A 26,180-nucleotide genomic window follows, 5' to 3' on the forward strand; every position below is an offset into this window, starting at 1 on the left:
TAATAAAGCTATAAACGGGAACTGTTGAATAGAGTTCAGTAGCGATCCTGCATCAGATTTAGTTTCCCTTGAAAATTCTCCTTCCAGCAGGTGTTGAAGGCTTGCAATAACGTTGTCACACTCTTCGTGGATTACTTGCACAGCATCATGACTGGAACTCCATCTTGTGTCACACTGTCTTTTCACAGTCCGAGTGACAAATGATTTTAACACTTCCCAACGAGAAGTAGATGAAGAAAAAAAAGTAGAGTTTTTCTAGAATGCCAAAAAATGTAACAACAACAGGTTGCACCTCACTTGCATGGACACAGGACAAATTGAGGCTGTGGTTCTCGCAGTTCACAAACACAGCTTTTGGGTTAACTTCAAGAATTTTTTGTTGAACACCTCCTCTCACTCCAGCCATAACTGCTGTGTTATCATATGCTTGACCACGACAGTCATTCATGGAAATTTTGTCTTCTTCCAATTTTTCCTGAATTTTATTTACCAGGCTGACTGCATCTTTCTTGTTGACTTGAAAAAATCCCAGAAATGTCTCCTTTATTTCTACTTTTCTGTTTTCATCAATATGAACGTAACGCAGAATTTCAGAAACCTGATCTTCATGGGCAATATCTGGAGTTGAATCCAGCATTATGCTAAAATATTTTGCGTCCTTAATTTCGGAAATTATATTTTTCTTGACAGTTTCACCAAGAAGATTGATTATTTCGTTTTGAATTCTGTTGGACAAGTAGGTGACACTTTTTGGTTTCTCTTTCCCTCTCTACAAGTGTTTTGCTAAGATGTCATCATATTTGGCCAAAAGTCTGATTGTTGCTAGAAAGTTTCCTGTATTTTCACTGACTGTCTCCCCTGGCTCTGATAACCCAGATATTCCTTCTCCTCGATGTCCACGATAGGCCAGATTCTGTTTTGCCAGAAAGGATATAACCTCGACAATCCGTTCAGTTATAGCTTTCCATCTTTTCTTTTCAGCAGACATTTGCTGTTGAAGTTCAGCATCTATCGTAGTTGAATGATGGAGTCGAACTACAAGGTTCAGGTATTCCCTCATGTGAGCTCTATGAGAAGGGCTTTTCTCATGGTCAGGTATTGTTGGATTTAATTTTCTCCAAGTGGAGAAACCGTCTTCCTTTCCAAAGTTTGACACAGATGACAAATGCTCCTTTGAAAACAAAAAGCAAACAAAACAGTAGCATGCTTTCCGATATGGAGAGTATAACAACCATTTTCTCTCCACAATTTCTCCGTTTGTGGAAACTTTATCAAACCACTGTTTGGAAAATGATCTCCCATCCTTCTCAGCAAATGGACCACTTTTATTATGATATCTTTCAGGGCCATGTTGTAATATTGTCATCTTCAAATGATCTGGAATCGGTTTCTTCAAACAGCCAAAATCGCTTCTTTGCAAAAATATGCAAATATCTTCTTTATTTTCTTCACATGGATCATCATCCTGACAACGAGACTGAGGAGAGAGAGTATTATGTTCTGACCGAGCTGAATCCGTATCAGAAAAATCCTTCTCTGCACCCACATCATCTTTTACTTCTCCAGCTCCTCCTACTTCTTCTTTACTTCTTTTTATCCATGCATCTAATGCCCCTCTTTGATGGGACTCTTCTTCGACTCTGGCCCTCTTTTTTTTTCCTGTTCTGTGCTCCACTCGGTTGTACACGAAATACTCGTAACATTTCATTTTCTATCTCAAAAACCGTAAGACGCATGAGAAAATGGGAAGAAAATGGTAAACAATCAGTCAGTTGCAGACGGATAAACCATATTTCATTTCTTTGTTCCTTCGTATCAAATTATTTCACACTGATTCTCCACTGATAATTTTGTGCAATTTATATCATAGACTTGCAAATTAGTGGTATCTGTATTCGAATATTAGCATGTTAAGGAATAAATGTCTCCTATTCCGAGATTAAATGCCATAGCAGTCCTCTGATCATCCAGGCTTCACTCTTACTACATCCCACGTAAATATTTAATTAAATATCGCCAAAAAACCTATAAAAACCGTAGTTGCACCTGTTCTAGTGCTATTCACTGACCTGAGTAGGTAAAAGAACTAATCTAGATGCACAAAAAGCTGAAGAAAAGACGAGTTATGACTCGAGGAAACGCAGGAACGAACAGCCACGTCTGCTTGTTGCTTTTGATGGTTGGACCACGTACATCATGCGCATGATGGTGGGGGGGATGGGGAGAAGGACCATTTTCTCTAGACAGAAAGGGTACACCATGTTAAAGGAATAAAGGGCTAACAACTGCCTCTGCAGTGTGGTGAGCCTCCAAAAATTGATTTATCACCGCTGAAATTTTAAAATTACTATCTTATTTCCTTCTCTGTGGCAGCACGGTGGCCTAGTGGTTAGCACAACCGCCTCACGGAACTGAGGTCCCAGGTTCGATCCCGGCTCTGGGTCAATGTTTGTGTGGAGTTTGCACATTCTCCCCGTGTCTGCGTTGGTTTAATTGAAAAACATAAATGGGTAATCTAAATTTTAAAAAAAATTTTAAAAAAAAAAAAAAAATTTTTTTTTTTTTTTCCTTCTCTGATTGGATGCCCCCATCAAATGGATGCCCGGGGCCAACGCACCGTCGGCCCCCCCCTCTGCACGCCACTGATCCAGCTGCTGCTTTTTACACACTGGATTTCCCTTGATACATCCTGAGGGCTTTGAATGGGTCTGCTCGATAAGTAGTTAATGAGAGAAACTTCTCGCCTTGCAGTTTACAGGGCTCCAGGTAAGTGGAGTGAATAATGGGAAGAAGTTATTACTATGTGGACTATTACATCAGCAGCCATTGAACAGCAGGACTGTGGTCATCTGTGAATGTTGGGAGGGGAAAACTCAGGTGGCGAAGAGGGAGAAAAACTCAGGTTAGGAATTGGGAAGAAACTGAGGGCAGTGAAAGATTTGTAGGGGGGAAGCTTGGGGTGGGAGATCAAAGGATCCAGCTCGAAGCATTTGAGCTTATACCAAAGGCAATATAACTATTATAGGATCTTCATACAGATCAATTTAGCAGAGGTGCTTTGAGATGAGTTTGTAGAATGCTTCCTGTGGTAACTTGACCACAAAAAGGTAGCTAAAATGTATGGTTAATAAAGTTAATCTTTAATGTATAAAAATAACAAATTTTAAAATTCATTTTGGACTGAAACAGGAGTAGCTAGGTAAACATTGAAATAACAGAAAATAATTAGAATTACAGGCAGTTAAATACAAATACACACAGGTAGCAACTAATAGCACCACACCACTTACTATTGACATCAGCAATGGATTTAAATTAGATGTATAATAATAACATTCTGTAACACTTCTCTTCCCCCCCCCCCCCCTTAAATTTTAATCTCTTCTAAAGACAGAAATACAATGAAACCAATGCCTTAATCATATGTCAGTCTTTCATGCTTTGTGGCCATGCTGCGATCTGCACAGTATCACTGGTGACTGTCAACTCTGGTAATATTTAATTTAGTTCAACTGAACTTGTGGGCACAGGTGTAGGTTGAGTATCTGAGCATGAGTGTTCCCCTCCTGAAGTAGAGTCCGCTGGAAGTCCTGGTACAGCAGGAACTATTTAGTGTTGAATTTCCACAGCCGCAATTCCTTCTATTGTGTTCCCTGGAACTTTTGCTGTTTCTGAGTCATGGCGTAGACAAATATGATCTTGGCGCCTGAACTATTCTTCCATTGTTCAACTTCACTACTAAAGATACTGCATCACTTTGGTTAAGAATAACTCCAGGCAGCCAATTCTAGTTACTGCCAAAATTCCTGATATAAATACAATCATTCGGGTTAAAACATCTCACCTTAGCATGATAATCATGTCTTTTCATGTCTCCTTGAAATCTGGATGGAGCAGATCCAGATGAAACTTCAGTCTTCTACCCATCACTAATTCAGCTGGTGAGAGTCCCGCAGTTGTTTATGGTGTGATATAATATTGAAATATGGCGGCACGGTAACACCGGGGTTCGTACCATTGCTTCACAGTGCCAGTGTCCCAGGTTCGATTCCCGGCTTGGGTCACTGTCTGTGCGGAGACTGCACGGTTTCCCTGTGTCTGCGTGGGTTTCCTCTGGGTACTCCGGTTTCCTCCCACAAGTCCCGAAAGATGTGCTTGTTAGGTGAATTGGACATTCTGAATTCTCCCTCTGTGGACATGAACAGGTGCCCGAGTGTGACGACTGGGGGCTTTTCACAGTAACTTCATTGCAGTGTTAATGTCAGCCTACTTGTGACAATAATAAAGATTGTTATTATTAAATAAGAACCTTGAGAACTTGGTCCCAAACTATCAGCTGCTGTCCTCTTCAATCCTTCCTTCAACGTCTGAACAGCTCACTCTGCCAACTCATTTTAAGTTGGACGAAAACGTGTGGTATACACATGGTGTATTCCATTCCTTTGCGTAAACTCTTGGAACAAGTTGCTTGTAAATGTTGTACCATTATCAGAACTGAGAGAATCCAATAACCCATGAGTTGCAAAGACTTAGCCTATCTTCTCTATGGTACTGGGAACTGTAATGTTGCTCATGATGTATATTTCTAACCACTTAGAATGTACGTACACAATGACTAAAAACATGTGACCTGTGAAAGGACCTGCAAAATCCACATGAATTCTTGACCGAGGATGATCAGGCCTTGAAGGGGGTGTCCAGCGATGAGTCCTCTTAAAACTGAATAGTTAGGAAACCAATAGAGTAGTTTTAAATAAGTTGGTTTATTAAGGATTGTGATTATAGAACATAGAACGATACAGCGTAGTACAGGCCCTTCGGCCCACGATGTTGCACCGACATGGGAAGTTTTTGCGTAAAAAAACCTACCTCTGACGTCTGTCCTATATCTATTACCCCTCAATTTAAGGCTATGTCCCCTCGTGCTAGCCACCTCCATCCGCGGGAGAAGGCTCTCACTGTCCACCCTATCTAACCCTCTGATCGTTTTGTATGCCTCTCTTAAGTCACCTCTTAACCTTCTTCTCTCTAACTAAAACAACCTCAAGTCCATCAGGCTTTCCTCATAAGATTTTCCCTCCATACCAGGCAACATCCTGGTAAATCTCCTCTGCACCCGTTCCAAAGCTTCCACGTCCTTCCTATAATGTGGCGACCAGAACTGTACGCAATACTCCAAATGTGGCCGTACCAGAGTTTTGTACAGCTGCAACATGACCTCATGGCTCCGGAACTCAATCCCTCTACCAATAAAGGCCAACACACCACAGGCCTTCTTCACAACCCTATCAACCTGGGTGGCAACTTTCAGGGATCTATGTACATGGACACCGAGATCCCTCTGCTCATCCACACTGCTAAGAATTTTACCATTAGCCAAATATTCCGCATTCCTGTTATTCTTTCCAAAGTGAATCACCTCACACTTCTCTATATTAAACTCCATTTGCCACCTCTCAGCCCAGCTCTGCAGCTTATCTATGTCCCTCTGTAACCTGCAACATCCTTCCACACTGTCTACAACTCCACCGACTTTAGTGTCGTCTGAAAATTTACTCACCCAACCTTCTGTGCCCTCCTCTAGGTCATTTATAAAAATGACAAACAGCAACGGCCCCAGAACAGATCCTTGTGGTATGCCACCCGTAACTGAACTCCATTCTGAACATTTGCCATCAACCACCACCCTCTGTCTTCTTTCAACTAGCCAATTTCTGATCCACATCTCTAAATCACCCTCAATCCCCAGCCTCCGTATTTTCTGCAATAGACGACCGTGGGGAACCTTATCAAACGCTTTACTAAAATCCATATACACCACATCAACTGCTCTACCCTCGTCTACCTGTTCAGTCACCTTCTCAAAGAACTCGATAAGGTTTGTGAGGCATGACCTACCATTCACAAAACCATGCTGACTATCCCTAATCATATTATTCCTATCTAGATGATTATAAATCGTATCTCTTATAATCCTCTCCAAGACTTTACCCACAACAGACGTGAGGCTCACCGGCCTATAGTTACCGGGGTTATCTCTACTCCCCTTCTTGAACAAAGGGACCACATTTGCTATCCTCCAGTCCTCTGGCACTATTCCTGTAGCCAATGATGACATCAAAATCAAAGCCAAAGGCTCAGCAATCTCTTCCCTGGCTTCCCAGAGAATCCTAGGATAAATCCCATCAGGCCCTGGGGACTTATCTATTTTCACCTTGTCCAGAATTGCCAACACTTCTTCCCTACGCACCTCAATGCCATCCATTCTAATAGCCTGGGTCTCAGCATTCTCCTCCACAACATTATCCTTTTCCTGAGTGAATACTGACGAAAAGTATTCATTTAGTATCTCGCTTATCTCTTCAGCCTCCACACACAACTTACCACCACTGTCCTTAACTGGCCCTACTCTTACCCTAGTCATTCTTTTATTCCTGACATACCTATAGAAAGCTTTTGGGTTTTCCTTGATCCTACCTGCCAAAGACTTCTCATGTCCCCTCCTTGCTCGTCTTAGCTCTCTCTTTAGATCCATCCTTGCTTCCTTGTAACTATCAAGCGCCCCAACTGAAACTTCACGCCTCATCTTCACATAGGCCTCCTTTTTCCTCTTAACAAGAGATTCCACTTCTTTGGTAAACCACGGTTCCCTCGCTCGACCCCTTCCTCCCTGCCTGACTGGTATGTACTTATCAAGAACATGCAATAGCTGTTCCTTGAACAAGCTCCACATATCCAGTGTGCCCAACCCTTGCAGCCTACTTCTCCAACCTACACATCCTAAGTCATGTCTAATGGCATCATAATTGCCCTTCCCCCAGCTATAACTCTTCCCCTGCGGGGTATACTTATCCCTTTCCATCACTAACGTAAAAGTCACCGAATTGTGGTCACTGTTTCCAAAGTGCTCACCTACCTCCAGATCTAACACCTAGCCTGGTTCATTACCCAAAACCAAATCCAATGTGGCATCGCCTCTTGTTGGCCTGTCAACACATTGTGTCAGGAAACCCTCCTGCACACATTGTACAAAGAACGACCCATCTAATGTACTCGAAGTATATCTTTTCCAGTCAATATTTGGAAAGTTAAAGTCTCCCATAACAACTACCCTGTTACTTTCGCTCTTTTCCAGAATCATCTTCGCCATCCTTTCCTCTACATCCCATGAACTATTAGGTGGCCTATAGAAAACTCCCAACAGGGTGACCTCTCCTTTCCTGTTTCTAACCTCAGCCCATATTACCTCGGAAGAAGAGTCCCCATCTAGCATCCTTTCCGCCACCGTAATACTGTCCTTGACTAGCAGCGCCACACCTCCCCCTCTTTTGCCCCCTTCTCTGAGATTAATTATAGAAAGTGTACTGGATAATCATTATTAACCATTAAATCTGTATTTTGGGACATAGCAGTGATAATCATGTAAACTCTGACTACAAGCAGTGGCCACAATGCATGATGGTATTTCGGCTAGCTAACTTGCCCATGTTTTTGAGACACACAAGATGAATGGTCAGCAGATTACATAGTAAGTAGGTTCTTATCAGTGGCCTCCAACAATCTATGAAGCGAAAAGGAAGCCACTTCTGATATCCTGTCCTTCTGAAACAATCCATGGAGTAAAGAGGATGCTAATTCTGCCATCCTGTCCCTAATGAACAATGGGTGCGCAGGATGTTAGGATGGGGAAAACAATTCAAGATTGATGTAAAGCCTTTTGTAAACACAGGTAACAGGATGAGGCTCCATCATGGGCTGATCGTAATTTATTTGGATAGGTTTGTTAATGACAGCTTCAGAGATTGGATCGAGTCCAACTGGGATGGGCTATTGATTTTTGGAAATTGTATAATTGATGTGTTTTTATCAGTGGTTAGTAGATAGACCTTGGCAAATATCCAGATCTCATCTCTTGTGTACACAAACTCAAGCTTGGGAAAATAAAACCATCTTATCCAGATTGTTGATGTGTCTGTTGCTCTCTGTACTGAGTTGAACCACAGGGAAGAACCCCGCATTAAAGCTGACTCAATACACAGGTCTTGAAAATGCTCTTACACTATGGGCCCCATCCTCTGGTATGATTGACATGCAGAACAAGATTTCACTTTGTTTTCCAAATCCTGGCTAATATTAGGCCACCAAACATACGACCTGGCTAGATATTTCATTCAACAAGTCTCTCCAGTAAGAAAATCATCTTGGGAGGACACAATACCTATGATGGCAGATCCAGTAAAGGGAGAAGACTTAACGTGTCCAGTTTAGCATTGTCCTTCCCCGCCTAGTACACTATGATGTACCATGGTTGCCTTTAGACTTTTAATTCCAGATTTCTATTGAATTCAAATTTCACCATCTGCCATGTCGGGATTTGAATCGGGCTCACCAGAGCATTACCCAGGGTCTCTGGATTACTAGTCCTGCGGCAATACCACTATGCCACTGCCTCCCAGACAATGTAAGTGCCCAGCGCTGAAATTTTGCTGACGCCATGGGAGGAATACACTTTGACTTACTGAAAGGTTCATCAATGGCTTGTGATCAGTACATAGGCTGGAGGAATGACCATAGAGGTACTGATGGAATATTTTTAGCGCATTCATGATAGCTAGACCTTCTTTGTCCCACTGTGAATACCTCTTTTCAGCCTTAGTCAGCAATCTAGAAGAGAAACCAATGGGTTTTTTGGACCTGTCCTCCATTACATGAGAAAGTACCCCCCCCCCCCCCCCCCCCCCACACCCCAGAGCAAGGCATCGCATGACAGAATACATTCCTGTCTGGATCAAAATGGACTAACAGATTTTTCGATTGCAGCAGTAATTTCACATCTTTGAAAGCCTTCTGTGCAGACTCTCACTTCCGTTTTGTTTCTGTGTGCGGAAGTCGGTACCCAACACTGCAGACAGGTCTGGCAAAAAACTTTCCATAATAGCTTATCAAACCTACAAGTGGCTTGAACTTGGTCACGTTTCTGGGTTCTTACTTAATTGCTCAAACTTTCCCTTCCACGTCAGATAAGCCTTGTGCAGTGATTCTGTGGTCTAAATACTCCATGCTCGATGCCTGAAAAATGCACTTTCTCCGCTTCAGGCGCAGTCCCGCCTCTGAAAAACATTTTAAAACTTGATCCAGTTTGCGGGGGAACTCCTCCTCAGTCTTACCCAAAATTAAAATGCCATCTAAGTAGCAACATGAGGAATGCTAAAATTGCCTAAATTCTGGAATTGGCCAAGCAGTTTGGAAGCTAGCAATGCAACACTGCTATCCACCAAGGAAGGGAGAGAGGAAACAGGGAAATGTAGGCCTGTTAGCCTGACGTCCATCATTAAGAATGTGCTGGAATCGACTACTAAAGAAGTTTAACAATGCATTTAGTATAGTGTAATCAAAGTCAACATGGTTTCACAAAAAGCTGTTTGACAAATCTATTAGTGTTTTCTGACGATGTAACTAGTAAGATAAAAAAGGGGTAACCAGCAGGGGACATGGTGGTGCGCTAGTGGTAGTGTCACTGTTCTCGTAATCCAGAATCCCAGGGCTAGATTTGGGGATCGGGTCGCATGGTCTGACCCACATGTGATTGCAGGTCCACTGCAATGTGTTGACTCTTCAATGCCTTTTGAAATAGAGAGCAGTTACGGATGGGAATTAAATGCTTATTTTATTCATTAAATTTTTATTTTTTTCATTTGGTTTATTAATTTTTTTTTTTTTTTACAAGTTCGGGGGGTTTGTATTTGATAAACCTTTACGGAAAAAAATGCAGAACTTTGGACAGATGGAGACTCCATACTTTCCGACACCTTCATCCAACAGGTTCCATTGGAGGAGTGTGTACGAGGGCCAAATGGAACCAAAACCATTTCCTCCATTTTTGTCAGCAGCAAACAAGGCAAGAGAAAATGGTGGGTCGTGCAGGTCGGTCGGCGTGGGTCGCGAAGGTTGGCCGGTTGGTAAAAATGGGTCCCTGGAAAATAAGTTTGAAGAACACTGGGTTAGGTGGTTGGCAATGATAAATTGCCCCTAATGTCCTAAAGGTTAGGTGGGGTTACAAGGTAAGGATTTTAAATGTTCTTTTTAATTAATTTACAGGATGTGGGCATCGTTGGGTATGCCAGCATTTACTGCGCATCTCTAGTTGCCCTTCAGAAGGTGCTGGTGAGCTGCCATCTTGATTCGCTGCAATTCCCGAGGTGTAGGTGCACCCACAGTGCTGTTAGGGATGGAGTTCCAGGGCTTTGCCCCAGTGACAATGAAGGAACGGTGATATATTTCCAAGTCAGGGTGGCAAGGGACTTATAGAATTATAGAATTTACAGTGCAGAAGGAGGCCATTTGGCCCATCGAGTCTGCACCGGCTCTTGGAAAGAGCACCCTACCCAAGGTCAACACCTCCACCCTATCCCCATAACCCAGTAACTCCACCCAACACTAAGGGCAATTTTGGACACTAAGGGCAATTTATCATGGCCAATCCACCTAACCTGCACATCTTTGGACTGTGGGAGGAAACCGATGCTCCCGGAGGAAACCCACACACACACGCGGAGGACGTGCAGACTCCGCACAGACAGTGACCCAAGCCGGAATCGACCCTGGAGCTGTGGAGCAATTGTGCTATCCACAATGCTACCTTGCTTCCAATCTAAAGGAACCTTCTCTGGATTTAGTGAATTCTAGAAAATTAAACCAATGTAGCAACTATCTCATTAGCCACTTCTTCTTTCAAGACCTTAGGGAGAAATCCATCCAGGGATTTTCTTCAGCCTACAGACGCAACTATTTGGTCAATACCACTTCCCTGGTGATTGTAATTTCCCTGAGTTCCTCTTTCGCTTCCATTTCCTGATTTACATCGATTTGTGTCCTCTACAGATGCAAGGCACCTGTTTAATTAATTCGCCATAGCCCTACTTTCCATGATCAATTCTCCAGGTGCACTTTCTATTGAACCAATTTGAACACGTAAAAGCTCCTTTAATGCCAAGCACCCTTTTCATTTCGCATTTTCCAGTTACACATCAAGCACTAGATTTTTAGAACCCGGCTAATATTGAAGTTTTCAATTCACACCTATTTTCTTTTAGGCTAGAGATCGGAAGGTTGTGGGAGATGGATCTCGACATTATGCATCCACAGCCCGATCATTCAACATTGCAGCCACAGTGCTGTCCATCGTTGCCGGCTCAATTTACATCGTGCTGCGGTTGATTCCTCTGTTTCTCCAGAATTGAATCACGCATTGAGAAGCAGAACCGTGTTTGGCCTGGAGGTTGGAACTGAATGCTGGGAGCTTCTCGTTAGCCAGGAGCTGTTTTGTGACTTTCTAACTCTTGATGTATTCCATGATTGATTGCTTCTTTCAATTTATATTGTCTACATGTAGAATGTGTCCAAATACATGTTTAAAGAGATCTCCTCAAAACAATAGTTTTCTATAAAAACATGGGCAAGGTGTGACCTTGATAGTTTGGGTAAAGTGATTGATAACCTGTTTGATTTTAACTTCCTGAATTCAATTGTATACATTTCTTCTCTACAATAAATGTTACATCCTTACAACCTCATTGGTTGGGTTTATGGTTAGATGAGCTATGATGTCAGTGACTTTGCAGTCAGTATCACTGATTATTAATTTGCTGCTAATTATTAATTTTCTGTGAATCACCGTGGTTGCCCTTGATCTGTTGGGGATGGAGTGGGACGGGGGGGGGGGGGGGGGGGGGGGGGGGGGTAGGTCTAAGTGTCTGCTCAATAAATCACCAGTTTGAGTGCAGAGATGCTATAAGCGCCTCTCCGTGGAGGTTACAGGGCTCCAGGTAGGTACAGAGTGTCTGAATTGTGAGAGAGGAGGCTATCACTGCCCTGTGGGACAATATTGGATCGGATTGGATTGGATTTGTTTATTGTCACGTGTACCGAGGTTTTCTGCAAGCAGCGTAAACAGATCATTTAGTACATGAAAAGAAAAGAAAAAAAAGAAAAATGCATAATAGGGCAACACAAGGTACACAATGTAAATACATAGAAAGGTTAGTGATAATGTTAAGTGTTAGAATTAAATTTTAGTGTGGTTGTTGGTTGGGTGGGTGTTACTTTGTTGTTTTTCTTTCAAAATTGTTGTTAAAAATTTTAAAGCGTCTTAATGTTCAAAAAAAAGAATTAAATTTTAAAAGATTAGTATGGTTATAAGAGATGTAAAAAGAGGATCTGTTTGGGAGAGCTCGCAGAGAGTCTGGCGCCATTTTTGGTGGATTAATAATGTTCTTTATTATTATCACAATTAGGCTTCTATTAATGCTGCAATGAAGTTACTGTGAAAATCCTCGAGTCGCCACATTCCGGCGCCTGTTCGGGTACACTGAGAGAGAATTCGGAGCACCCGGAAGAAACCCACGCACACACGGGGAGGACAGTGACCGAAGCCGGAATCGAACCGGGGACCCTGGAGCCAGGGCCGGCCCAAGGTACCGGCAACTCGGGCAGTCGCCCGGGGCGCCATGTGTTAGGGGGCGCCAGAGACTCGGGTCCCGCGCATGCGCAGTTGGGCCGGTGCCAACCAGCGCATGCGCGGTGGCCGCCCTCCCCAGGGCGGCCCCCTCCATCCGCCCCCTCCCTCCGTCCGTCCCCCCCGGCCGCCCCTCCGTCTGCCCCGCCCCCGCCTCGGCCCCGCCCCGGCCCCCCCGCCTCGGCCCCGCCCCAGCCCCCCCGCCTCGGCCCCGCCCCAGCCCCCCTGCCTCGGCCCCCCCCGCCTGTGGCACAGTCCCAGATGGTCCACCCCCTGTGCTCCATAGCCGCGAAGTGCAGATCCTGGTTGGGACTAGAGTGGACCTTCAAGACTGGTAGCGCCAGGTGGCGAGGGGGCCTCAGGGGGTGCCTCCGTTTGAACCCCCATCCCATAGAGTAGCCCGGGGGCCATCGGGCACCCCCAGGGAGGAGGAGGTTCTGGGGCCCGTGCCGGTGACCCCCGCAGGGGAGGTGCCAGAACTCAGCAGCAACTCAGACTCCCTTCATCCTATCCCTGGTGCATCTGGTTGGCAGTAGGCTGCACCACGTCACCCTGGACACCCAAGGATCAGCTGGGCCCATCCAGGCCGGATTGTCCCAGGAGGCATGCGCTAATGGGGTCCCTTGTCACAGGGCAGGAGTCACAGCAGGCCGCCTCCACTCCTGCTGTCCACCTAGACATGGTGTTAGGCCAGAAAGATAGACACCAGCTAAGTTGGCACGGGTGCGGGGCAAAATTTAGTTTTAGGGGCTAGGACAAATACTGTGTATATTTGTTCACAATAAACACCTGTTAACACCGTTAAACCCTGCCTCGGTGCTCTGTCTGATGAATGAATGAAATGAAAATCGCTTATTGTCACGAGTAGGCTTCAAATGAAGTTACTGTGAAAAGCCCCTAGTCGCCACATTCCGGCGCCTGTTCGGGGAGGCTGGTACGGGAATCGAACCGTGCTGCTGGCCTGCTTGGTCTGCTTTCAAAGCCAGCAATTTAGCCCTGTGCTAAACCAGCCCCTGTGCTGATGTGTGTGGGTGTGGGCCTTTCAGTGCTGGTCAGGGGGAGTGGGGGGGAGGGACCGGTGCAGGCCCCTGGGTGGACTGTGCTCCCTCCCTCACCCACTCCTCCCATGGTCCCCATCACCCCAACCCCGGGATTCAACAGGACCGTGTGATGGACTGGCCAGCTCGCATGCATGGATCACCCAGGTGGAAGTGCTACTGTGGGCATGAGTCAGACATTGTCTAACGATGTGGAGCACAGAGCTCCTCGCAGAGAGGGTTGTCATCATCCTCCATCCCATGGACCAGACCCGCTGTCACTGCCAACCCAGTGCCCCCACTCAGAGTGCCGCAGGTATGTGTCGAGGAGGGTGTGTGCATGCGGGTGGTTTGGTGATGTGGGAGGTGAGGGGGTGTGGGACTGGGATGGTAGTGTCTGTGTCCCTGGCCAGCAAACCCCCTCCCCTCCTAATTGGTGAAAAGTGAGCTACAAGCGTGTCTCACACACTCTGGCCCTGGTGATGGCGTTATGCGGCCTCCTGTGCTTGCCCGGGGCCCATGTCCTGCACATTGTCCCCCTCCCCACATCCTCCTCGTCTGACGAGGCCTGCCGTTGCTCTACATCCACCTCCAGCACATCGCCCCTCTGCTGGGCTATATTGTGGAGGATGCAGCAGACTACAACGATGCGGCCGACCCTCCTGGCCTCGTACTGGAGTGTCCCTCCATAGCAGTCCAGGCACCTGAAGCGCATCTTCAAGACCTAAAGCATCTCTCCACCACACCCTTGGTCGCTGTTTGGGCATCGTTGTAGCAGGTCTCCACGTCGGTCAATGGCGTCCGGATAGGCGTCATCAGCCACGACTGCAACGGGTAAACCCTGTCGCCCAGCAGCCAGCCCTGCGGGGTGGGGGTTGCCCCGCAAACATGACAGGGATCACCGAGTGTACCAGTATGACGTGCATGATGCGCCTCTGTTCGTCACACACCAGTTGTATGTTCTTGGAGTGGTAGTTCTTCTTGTTTGCGTCTAGTGGCCTGTTATCTGCAGGTGGCCGTAGGGCAACATGCATCCCATCGATCACCCTGATGGGCACGGTCCACATAGTCCTGGATATACTGGTCCGCCTGAGCATATAGTGCGTAATGGCATGGAAGCACCTGTACGCCAATGTCTGAGAAATCCCGGACAAGTCCCCTCTCGGCGACTGGAATGACCCCGTAGCATAAAAGTTCAGCGCAAGCGTCACCTTGACGGTAACCAGGAGTAGGTTTCCTCCCCCATACCCCTGCTAGGTGTGCTATCATCTGGCACATGTGTCGCACTATCTCTTTGCTCATCCACAGTCTCCGTCTGCATGCCCGGTCAAGAAGGTCCTCAAAGGACATGCGGTTCTGGTACATGCGGGGCCACATGCAGTGCCTCCTTGGCACCTCCTCCTCCTCGGCCTGTTGGGCGGCCGGCCCTCCAGTCTGAGCAGCTGCCACCTGCCCCTCTGCTGCCTGCTCCTCTGCTGCAGCCTCCACCTCCTCTCTGAGTGGCCTCTGCTCACACTGCCTCAGGGCATCTTGTAGAGCTGTGGCCATCGCCATGGCGGTCAGCATCGCAGGTTGATGTCCGAAAGCTATTCTCTGCAGGGGTGAAAGGTCAACATGTTAGCATAACGCATTCTCCCATGACTAACCAGGTTCCATGGGCTACATGGTGGCCCCGTTTGGCACTGTGGGCCCCACACACGCATGCCACCTCCCACCCACCCCCGCACCTTGTCAGTGCCCCGGTCCTGGCATCCGTCCCTGCTGCCAGGCGCACCATTGGCTGGCACTACCCTCACGGGCGCTGCCGTGGGTGCCACCGCGTATGCGACTGTTCACCACATTGCTGCCACTGGAAGTCTGAACAAAACCACAGATGCGAGTCTTTGCAGGTAATTAAGTCTTTACAGATCCAGAGAGAGGGGTAATATCAGGTTAATGAGTTGTGAATTGTCTCAAGCCAGGACAGTTGGTAGGATTTCGCAAGCCCAGGCCAGGTGGTTTAGGGGCTGGTTTAGCTCACCAGGCTAAATCGCTGGCTTTTAAAGCAGGCCAGCAGCACGGTTCGATTCCCATACCAGCCTCCCCAGACAGGCGCCGGAATGTGGCGACTAGGGGCTTTTCACAGTAACTTCATTGAAGCCTACTCGTGACAATAAGCGATTTTCATTCATTTTTCATTTTCAGGTGGTGGGGGGTGAATGTAATGCGACATGAATCCAAGGTCCCGGTTGAGGCCGTACTCATGTGTGTGGAACTTGGCTATAAGTTTCTGCTCTGCAATCTTTGGTTGTCGCGCGTCCTGAAGGCCGCCTTGGAGAACACTTACCCGGAGATCAGAGGCTGAATGCCCTTGACTGCTGAAGTGTTCCCCGACTGGAAGGAAACATTCCTGCCTGACGATTGTCGCGCGATGTCCGTTCATCCATTGTCACAGCGTCTGCATGGTCTCGCCAATGTACCACGCTTCAGGACATCCTTTCCTGTAAAGACTTAATTACCTGCAAATGAACGCATTCAAAGCATTGTCTTGCACCTTTGACTTTGTCTATATATATGTTTCTGGAACATATCAGGTCATTCACTGAGGAAGGAGCAGTGCTACGAAAGCTAGTGTTTGAAACAAACCTGTTGGACTTTAACCTGGTGTTGTAAGACCTCTTACTTTGTATAGAGAAGGGGAGCCAATTCATCCCTCCTCATTTTGCCCAGGGAGGGACCTGACATAACGCAACAATAATATTTTTGAAGGTTTTGGATCAGTTACCAAAGTGAAAAATGACATTTTTACGGTGGCAACAGATATCTACCCTGGGTGTTTGAGAATTAAATTCCATCTTTCAGACGATGCTTAAAAACATTTTTCTCTGTCTCAATGTTAGGATTTTTAAGAGAGGATTTTTTGTTTAATTCCATTCACGCACATGAGATGTTCCGAATCATTTTATAATTGACACTGTGAAGTCTCATTTATATCATTTGGAAAGATGGTGTAACCAGCCTATCACAGCAGGATCCCAGAATTATTTTCAGTGATTTGCAAAGGGGTAAATGTTTAGCAGGATACAGAGAGGACTCTCTTTCAATCATATGATGAGATCTTTCATGTCTGTCTGGAAGATAAAACCGTTCCTAAAACAGCAGATTCTCAGTCAGTGTCAGGTGAGATTGGGTTCAGGTCCTGGAGTGGGGCCTGAACCCATGCCACAAAACAGCTGTGAGAGCTTGCAGTGCACCAAGCCGACACTGGCATAACCATTAATTTTCGACATGACATGATCAAATCCACTGGTATTGTCCAGACCACCTGATCTAAACTCAAACCAGACGAGTTCTCACAGACCACTGAGTACAGCTATTGAGCAACATTCTTCCTGAACATTTCCACATTGGGGTGGCATGGTGGCACAGTGATTAGCACTGCTGCCTCACAGCGCTAGGACCCGCGTTCAATTCCAGCCTTGCGTGCTAGTGTGGAGTTTGCACTCTCTCCGTATGTGCGTGGGTTTCCTCCAGGTGCTCCGGTTTCCTCCCACAGTCCAAATTTGTGCAGGTTAGGTGCATTGGCCACGCTAAATTTCCCATTAGCGCCCAAAGATGTGTCGGTTAGGTGGGTTATGGGGGTAAGGTGGGGGAATGGACCTGGGTAAGATGTTCTTTCAGAGGTTCAGTGTAGACTCAATGGGCCGAATTCTATGTTTTTTGGAGGAACCTAGAATCTTAAGGATGAGGAAATATATCAATGTTTCACTTTAGTGTCACTGAAATAAGAGTTATTTTGAAGAACCCGTTACATTTGATTGTTTGCCTTTGGATGTTTATCATGGCAATTGCTTCTTCAAATGTATTTTCAGGTTGAACAAGATTTTTGAATTGTGTGTGACAAAATACACTTGTATTTCCTGCTGGAAATGTCTGCGTGCAATGGTCAACGATGGCGAGCACGCGGCACTAGTCAGAGCCGGCTACACCCAAGCGAACTGGGCCACTGGGACGCATGCCGTACTATCCACCGATAAGTGAGTGGATGGACTTCCTTGCTCCAGAAACACAGAGATGCCACCAAGTTGGAAATAAGGGCAACTTTTAAGGCAGTGGTCAAGGACATCCTGGCCCCCTTCAAGGTGGCGTTGGACAAAACAGAGCACTGATTGGAAGCACAGGACTTGGAGAAAGTGGCGACCGACCAGAGTGACCAAATCACCTCCCTGAAAACAGAAATGGCGAGGTTGGTGGCGACGCAAGGGGCACTGAAAGGGAAGATCAAGGACCAGAAGAATTGGTCACGCCACCGGAATCTCCGTATCGAGGGCAGAAACCCCACCCTGGTCGGAAGGGAGAGCTTCTACAAACCCCTGGAGATAGACAGAGCCCACAAGTCACTCCAGCCAAAATCTAAAGCCGGGGAGCAGTCAAGAGCTGTATAAGCGCAGCTTCGCTGAAACCAGGATCGGGAGAAGATCCTGAACTGGGCAAGGCATACTCGGTCCTGCCAGTGGGAAGGCCATTCAATCTGACTTCACCAAGACATTGGGGCAGAACTGCTTCGTTTTCGACCTAGCATTAAGTACCAGGAAGGAGGGGTTAAGATTGCAGAGGTTGAGAAACAGGTGGAGGGGGAGAGAAGAGGGAAGGGAAGAACACAACAGGTGGGGGAAGAGAGGAATCGCTCCGGGGGGTGGCGGGGGGAGCACCCACTAATGAGCAAGCCAGTGCAGGGAGGTACGAGCGTAGGGGAGGCCGCAACACAGCTCCCGACAGAATGGGAGTGCCTGGCAGAGTGGGGGGCAGAGCTACAAAATGGGGGGAAGAATGGAAAAACAGGATGGGAGGAAGGAGGAGCCACAGAAGCACAAAGAGGGAGTGGGGAGTGGGGGGGGGGGGGGACGAGGAGGGAGGACAGACCTAAGAAAGGGAACCCCCGATGGTTGGAGCGGGGAGGGGGAGTAAAATGTTGGCTACAACATGGTGACAGCAAAAACAGTGACACCAAGGGCGGCCATCTTGGTGGACCCCAAAACAAAGGGATGTCTGGGGTACAGGGGCCCAGCCACCAGGATTAACTGGCAAGGGCAGCCATCTTGGATGGCCTTTGGACAAAGTGATACTCGGAGTGAAGGGATGCATCCATAAGGTAAATAGAGTTGATCCCTCAGGAGCGGGGGACTGAAACCCCCCATCAGGATAGTCACCTGGAACATCAGGTGACTTCACAGCCCAGTGAAAATATCCAGAGTTTTTGCCCATAGGAATAATCTGAGGACCAATGTTATTTTTCTCCAGGAGACACGCTTGGGGTAGAAGGACCGACTGCAGATAAGGAAGAGCTCTGTGGGTCAGACATACTAATCATGTTCTGAGACGAGGGCTATGGGGGTGGCAATACAACTGAACAGTAGGATAGCATTCATAGCAACAAAGATGGTTCTGGACACGGGGGGATGGTATGTCATGGTTAGTGATGCTCGAGAAGGAGCACCAATGGTCCTCGTGTACGTGTACGCTCCCAACTGGGATAATGCAAAACTAACAAATATGGCAAAGGAGCTGAACACCTTCAAGGAGCAGATGGGGGCAGTGGACCCATGGAGGCTCACGTACCCGGGGGAGAAGAAATCTTCCTTCTTCTCCCTGGTCCACAGGTATACTTCTTTGTATTTGGGAAATCGGTGCTTCCAGGGATAGTGGGAGCGGAATACTCCACATTCGTAATCTCCGACCAGGCTCCACACTACTTGGATGTGAGGTTGGAGACGGGCCAGACGTAACGCCCTTCATGGAGGCTGGGCACAGCTCTCCTCTCTGACAAGGCATTTTGTGATTGAGTATCACAGGCCATACATGGGTATGTAACCAACAACCAGAATGGGGAGGTCTCAGGGTGTACATTCTGGGAGGCACTGAAGGTGATCAGGGGGGAAATTATTGCATTCAAGATCCGCAATGACAGGGCGCAGAGGGCAGCCAGGCAACAGCCGGTTGACTCCATACTGGAGGTAGATCAATGTTACGCCACGGCCCAACCGTGGAACTGCTGACAGTGAGGAAAAATTGCAAATGGACTTTGACCTGCTCTCTGCTGGGAAAGCAGTCAACCAGGCGCGGGGGAACTTTTTGAGCATGGGGACGAAGCCGGACAACTGCTGGTTCACCAGCTGAGGCAGCCACAAGGGAAATCAGTCAGGTTAAAGACAGAGGCAGCAGGCTAGTCACTGCACCAGAAAAGATCAACAGAGCCTTCGCAACCTTCCACTGAGGGCTGCATACCTCCGAGCTCAGGAGGAGGACTTGGAGGTGAAGCAGTTCCTCGACAGACTGGACATGCCGGTCGTTGGAGAAGACAGGAGATGGGGCCTGGAAACTCGATTAGAACTGGGGGAGTCACGGAGAGTATCAACTCCATACAGGTGGGGAAGGTGGCAGGACCAGACGGATTATGTATTGGTGTATTTATGTTTGTCTATATTCTTTTCATGTATGCAATGATTTGTCTGGACTGAATGCAGAGGAATACTTTTCACTGTACCTCGGTACACATGACAATAAAACAAATCCAATTCCTGGTGTACTTCGACAAAAAATTTGCATCAGCGCTGGCCCCGAACCTGCGGGAGATGTTCGCAGACTCGCTGGCAAGGGGCACCCTGCCACCAACACTCAAGCCTCAAAATCACTGATACCCGAAAAGGACAAAGACCCGACAGGGTGCAGGTCCTACAGACCCATCTCACTCATTAATGTGGACGTAATGATCCTGACAAAGACCCTGGCAAGGCAGTTGGAGAGCTGCGTGCCAGAGGGAGTCGCGGAGGACCAGGCGGACTTTGTCAAGGGCAGGCAGCTAACATCGAACATGAGGTGCCTGTTGGCCATGATAATGACTCCATCCGGGGCGAGAACACCAGACGTCATTAGCTCCTGGATGCTGAAAAGGCCTTCAGCAACGTCAACTAGAGGTACTGGAACGGCTTGGATTTGGGCCAGGATTCACCTCCTGGGTGAAACTGCTGCACAGTGCTCCCATGGCAAGCATACGGACACATATCAACAGCTCTAGATACTTCCGACTGCAAAGAGGCACAAGGAAGGGATGCCCACTGTCCCTGCTGCTGTTTGCTCTGGCAATCGAGCCACTGGCAATCGCCCTCAGAGCGGCGAAGGGGTAGAGAGGTATCCAAAGGGGTGATGGAGAGCTTACAGTCTCACTCTATATGGATGACCTGCACATCTATGTCGCGAACCCCCGGGCCATCATGGAAGGGATAATGAAACTCCTAAAGGAGCTTGGAGCCTCCTCAGGCCAGAAGCTTAACCTGAGTAAGAGCGAGATCATCTCTGTGATCCCACATGGTGGAAGGGGCAGACCTGGAGGGACTGCCTTTCAAACTGGCCCAGACCAAATTCTGCTACCTGGGGATCCAAAACACCCACCATAGAACTTGGTCCACAAATAGAACTCGACCAGTCTGGAGGAGGAAGTTAAAAAGGACCTGCAGAGGTGGAGCTCACTCCCAGGTGATCAAAATGAACGTGCTCCCAGGTTCCTCTTCCTGTTCCGATCCTTCTCGATCTACATCCCCAATGCCTTTTTCAACACATTAGATAAGCTGATCATGACGTTTGTATGTGTGTGTGTGTGTGTGTATGCGTGGGAGAGGTCGGGGTGCAAGGGCTGTGCCCAAAGATAAAAAAGCAGGTCCTGCAAATGAGGACAAATGTGGACGGTCTGGCCCTTCAGAACCGACAGTTCTACCACTGGGCGGCCATTGCAAAAAGAGTGCAGGGATGGGTCAAGGAACCGGGAGCAGAGTGGGTGGGATGGAGGAGAGTTCATGCACAGGGAAATCCCTCCGAGCTCTAGTCACAAGCGCACTCCCATCCCCCTGACCAAATACTCGAGGAGCCCAGTGGTAGTAGCCACGCTCCGAACGTGGTTCGGCCCAACCAAAATGCCCCCCAAGTCACCCATCTGCAACAACCATCCGTTCACTCCCACAATAATGGACGCCACCTTCAAATGTTGGAGACAGGATGAGGGGACTCTGATGGTTCGGGGCATGTACCCTGAGTTCACTGGGGAACTCATAGAGAGCTTCCAGCTACTAAGAGGGAACGACCTGAGATACATTCAAGTCAAAAACTTCCTCCTCAAAGAAACAATGACATACCCCCAGATACCAGGACACCCACTATAGAAAGACTGCTGAATGTGGGTGACCTAGGAGAGGAGAACTGTGGGGACATGTGTGGGCAACTCTGGATTGAAGCACTGCGCAGGGCGAACTTCAACTCCACATGCGCAGGGTTGAGCCTAACGTAGCTAAAGGTGGTGCACAGGGCACACCTAACCAGAGCTCGAATGAGCAGGTTCTTCCCAGAGTTGGGGTACAAATGTGAAGGGTGCCAAGGAGGCCCAGATAGCCGCACTCAGATGTTCTGGGCTTGCCTCAGACTTGTCAGGTACCGGGCGTCCTTCCTTAAGGCCATTTCCAGGGTTGTGGGAGTGAGGTGGAGCTATGCCCAAAAGTGGCCATCTCGGGGTGTCAGATCAGCCAGAGCTCTTCATGGGCAGGGGGGCCGACGCCCTAGTCTTTGCCTCCTTGATCGCCTGCCAGAGAATCCTGCTCGGCTGGCGACTGGCAGCACCACCCAAGGCTGCCAACTGGCTGTCCGACTGACAGAATTTCTCAGACTGGAGAAAATAAAATTTGCCATCTGCAGATCGGAAGGCGTCCAGCGGACGTGGAAGCTGTTCACCGACTTGTTTCAAGACCTCTTTGTAGCTAACAATCAGTAGAGAAGGGGGACGGGGGGAGCAGCGGGGTGAAGGCAAACAAAAAGGAACATGAGGTACGAACAGGAGGGACAAAGCCTCAAGGGACCAGTCTGATGACAAGCTGAGGCCCAAACCAAATTGCATATAAACGATTGTAAATATGTGTCTCGGCCATATTGGGGAATGTGAAATATGTATGCTGGTTAAAGAGAAGGTCACGGCCACAGTTGTTATGAAGAGCTCGCTTGTAAATATACGTGTTGTTTTTAGCACAGTTTTTTTCTGATAATGTATAATTTATAATTTGTTGGATGCAAAATATGAAAACTCAAAACAAAACATTTTTTAAAAAAGTGTTTACCTGATGAAGGCCACAAATGAAACTTGATAACACAAAGCCAATTTGAAAAGTTTAAAAGTTTCTTGAATAAAAAACTCGTGGCACAGACTGTAACATTTTTCAAGTTACCAGAATTTCAAGTGCTGAATTGTAGATTGCAACTAATATTGAGATTTACAAGTTTGGTTGAATGAAGTCCCACTTACTTTCTTTCAGTGTAGAAATTCGAAATTGTGGAAGATGAGATGGATCTCGACATCTTACGTCCAAAGGACAACTATGGAGACTGGAATTGAATTGTTGGTTGCAGTGTCTCATTGTCCAGGAGCACACTGTCAATCTATAATTGCTTCTTTCTGTCTCCAATGTCTGTGTCGTGCTGGCATGTTCAAAGTGATCACCTTCGCAACAATACAGATTTCTTTTCAAAGAAACATGGCCAAGATGTGATCCAGATTTTTTGGACAATTCAAGTGACGGCAGAGTTAGGGACACTTTGAGTTTAATGGCAAGCTCCTTGTGCTCACTTGTAACCATTTCCTCTTGACAGTACAAAACACACTTGTAACCACAGTGTACGGAATGGCTTTCCGCTGAAATGCACTGTGAATTTCCACCCTTCGAGAGAAGTGATGAATTTTGCGTTGCAAAACATTAAATCGTAAACTTAATTTGTAGAGTGTTTTTTTTTTAATTTAGAGTACCCAATTAATTTTTTTTTTTCTAATTAAGGGGCAATTTAGCATGTTCAATCCACCTAGCCTGCACATCTTTGGGTTGTGGGGGCGAAACCCACGCAAACACGGGGAGAATGTGCAAACTCCACACGGACAGTGACCCAGAGCCGGGATCGAACCTGGGACCTCAGCGCCGTGAGACTGCAGTGCTAACCTACTGAGCCACCGTGCTGCCCATAATTTGTAGAGTGTTAATCAGAATGATAGGGCTGAAGGTTTTTATTAATAGGATTCTGTTAATTACACTTAATAGTTGCCTTGATATGACCTGAGGGTAAGGGGTTAATGATTCAAATTGGTCTGCTCAATTAACCAAACATTTGAGTGTAGCGATGTGAGAAACTTGTCATAATATATATCCATGTATATAATGGAGTGCAGACAGGCAGTGATTTTTTATTTATTTTTTTATTTTTTTTATTTTAGATTACCCAATTATTTTTTCCAATTAAGGGGCAATTTAGCGTGGCCAATCCACCTACTCTGCACATTTTTTTTTTGGGTTGTGGGGGCGAAACCCACGCAGACACGGGGAGAATGTGCAAACTCCACACGGACAGTGACCCAAAGCCGGGATCGAACCTGGGACCTCAGTGCCGTGAGGCGGTTGTGCTAACCACTAGGCCACCGTGCTGCCCCCAGACAGGCAGTGATTGACACACAAGATGACCAGTGAGCACACAGAACACAGCAGCCCATCGCCAGATAGGACACGACCACTATAAAGCCAGAGGGCACCAGTTTACCCGCTCTCTCGGGATCCAGCCTCTGAGACAGTCAGAGCTCGTGAGCATAGCCAGTGCGAACACCATGTGGTAGTCAGTTAGTCTGGTCAGGCTAGCCTCAGGTCTCCAGTCAAGTCAGCATAGTGTCAACCCACAGTTGAACATGTAAAATAGTTAGATGTTGAATAAAATCATGTTGCATCTCATCAAATGTTGGAAGTCTGTCTGCCGCTACACTGCATCAAGCGCAGCCCACATAGACCCAGCCTACCCAACACACCAAACCTCTCCTCGAAGGTGACAGGGCTCCAGGTAGATACAGAGTGTCTGAATTGTGAGTGGAGGTTATCACTGCCCTGTGGGACAATCTGGATGGACTATCTGCTCTTTTCCTGTCTGATATGTTCATATGCAAACTGGACTGAGCAAATTTTATTAGTGTCAGGAAGGTTAGGAGATCTGATTAAGGAGTTCACAAACAAAGGGATTTTTTCATTCACTAGTAAGGCTAGAACTATGGAGCAGCATCTGTGATGTCCGCCTTCTGTGCTTTGAAACTGGGAGACCCTGAGTTACTCAATCCGATTGAAGACATTTCTGGAAGCTTGATAGTTGGGCATCTAGCTCGTGGATTTGTGTCAACAGCTGATGTGAGTCAAGTTTCAGTAGACAAGCAACTAGTTGGTATGCGTGAATTCGGAAGGTTGGAAGAGGGGGAGAAACTGAGAGTGGGAAAAGGGAAAAATGCTAGATAGGATAGGGTTAATTCCTCCTCCTCTTGCGCCAGGCTCAGCCTAATGCAGTTCAAAATTGTTCAGAGGGCGCATATGGCAGGGGCGAGGATGCGTAGGTTTTTTTGGGGTGGAGGACAGGTGTGTGAGGTGCTCGGGGAGCCCAGCAAATCACTCCCATATGTTCTGGACATCCCTGGCACTGGAGGGGTTCTGGAGGGGCTTTGCGAGGACTATGTCCAATGTGGTGAACACCCGGGTCAAGCCGAGCTGGGGGATAGAATTATTCAGGGTATCGGACGAGCCGTTTAGGTTAGAGTGGGGCGTTTTCCTTACTGGCGTGTTTATTTGTTAAATGGGGGTTATTGTACTTTGTTGGAAATCCCTTGTATAATTTTTGCTTGTTTTGTGCTTTATTCCTTTTTCCATTTGGAGTGTTTTGTTGAAAATCGTTGAAAACTTGAATAAAATATTTAACAAAAAAAAAGGTGTGACTACATTTCTGGCAATCTCAGCACAATGTTTTAATTGCAAGTGCACAGGACATTTTCGAAGCCGTGTAAACTCAACACAACCAGATGGTCCCAAGAAAATTCATGAGGTTGAGGTACCACATCAAGCGGAAACAAAATCATGCTTAGGTGAGGTCAAGGATCAGGGATTTTCATTCTGGAAGGCAGATATCTCAGTTAATGGTCATCTCACAAACTTCAAGATGGACACAGGAGCCAGTGTCATGGTCAACTTGGACAAGGAACCGTGGCTGGTGACCCAGCAGCTGATGTCATCAACAACACAGCTGTACAGAGCAGGCTGCATCTAACTCAACACAAAGGGTACACTGCAGGAGACACTCACGTCCAAAGACAAAAGAATACAAGAGATCCTGTTCACCGTTGTGGTAAAATGGACAGCGGCCTGAATTTCAGGCCGGATAAAATTGGACACTTTAAGTTAAGAATTGGACATTTTAAATTAAACCACAGTCAGCTCCAGATAGACCTGCTGGGGATTCAAACAGCCAAGTTCGAATGCACTGAACAGAGACAGACAGTAGGGACAAGTCTGGCCTGCCCTGTAAACAAGGCATCAGGTGATAATCGGTCCCATTCAAATGGATCGGTTGTTGTGGATTGTCCAAATAAAGCTAGACTTTCTGGCACCCAGTTAGCATGCAGGCTCAAAGGAGCAAGAGGCCTCCTCCTGTTCCTAACTCATATGTTCACATGTTCTGAGGAAAAAATAAAAGTCTCTCGGCAGACCCACAAAACACAAAAGATATCGGAGAGTTCTCAACCCCATGCTAATTCTGGAACTACAGAG

This window comes from Scyliorhinus canicula, chromosome 9, assembly GCF_902713615.1.
Source record: "Scyliorhinus canicula chromosome 9, sScyCan1.1, whole genome shotgun sequence".
Classification (NCBI taxonomy): domain Eukaryota; kingdom Metazoa; phylum Chordata; class Chondrichthyes; order Carcharhiniformes; family Scyliorhinidae; genus Scyliorhinus; species Scyliorhinus canicula.